At 36.2% G+C, this 943-nt stretch overlaps 1 non-coding gene across 1 annotated transcript; it reads right to left on the reverse strand.

The window, feature by feature from the left end:
* Positions 1 to 312: 312 nt before the first annotated feature.
* LOC124299402 (U2 spliceosomal RNA) lies at positions 313 to 495 on the reverse strand. Its single transcript, XR_006906996.1, has one exon. It is a non-coding gene; the product is annotated as a U2 spliceosomal RNA (small nuclear RNA).
* Between the last annotated feature and the right edge of the window lie 448 nt (positions 496 to 943).

Raw genomic sequence — 943 nt, forward strand, 5'->3', positions numbered from 1 at the left:
ACTCTACGGGGGGACGAAGCGGGGGAGGCGCACACACCCGCGGCACAACACTCGCGCACTTAAACCACGTCCCGATCGCGTCTCGGCGGGATTAAAACTAATAGCCTAGCTAATAATAAATAGAATAAATAAATAAATAACTAAAATCCAAAGTGTAAAAATAAATATATACAAGTGTATAAATAAAAGTGTATATATAATACGATAAAAACAAAAATTAAAAAATAAAAATCTAAAAATTTAAAAAATTAAAAATCAGCTAACCTATCCAACTGATTTTTGGAAGGTGGCGGAGTGCTCTGATATTAAATGTCCTAGTGGGCCTGCTCCCTACGGTACTGCAATGCAGGGTCGACCCGCGGCGAAGCCGGAGCAAGCCCCTGACACTCCACCACCTTCCAAAAATCAGATTAATATACTGGCTCCCCAATGGGGAGCGTATCAGATATTAAGCTGATAAGAACAGATTAAAGGGCGTTTATTAAAACAAACAATGTTCCCCCGGGCTTACAAATGTTTGCCCGGGGGTGATATAAATACAGATCTCGCCCCTGGCGGTGGCTTAAAAAGAAAATAGATATAAAGTTGTAATACAACAAAAAATAAACAATAAAAAGGTACTAAAATAGAAGAAACGGACATCTTTGGTTTTAACAATAAAATCGAGTTACATGCGCTCCAGGGACTAATCCTGGAGTGCATGCAACTTATTAAAAATAAATAAAAGAAATATGAAAAATAAATAAAGAAAAGAAGGAAAATGAATATAAAAGAGTAGAGATAAAAGAATAAGTATGTAGGTAAAATAGCATGCATTAAAATATGTAGCTTAAATGTGTATAAAAGTTTAAAATGTAGGGCATGACCCCTACCGGCCACCGCCCTTAAATTCTAGTGGAAAGAATAAAAGAAGAAAACAGTGTATAGCTTAAGATTAAAAAAA

Source organism: Neodiprion virginianus, chromosome 2, assembly GCF_021901495.1.
Source record: "Neodiprion virginianus isolate iyNeoVirg1 chromosome 2, iyNeoVirg1.1, whole genome shotgun sequence".
NCBI classification, from domain to species: Eukaryota; Metazoa; Arthropoda; class Insecta; order Hymenoptera; family Diprionidae; genus Neodiprion; species Neodiprion virginianus.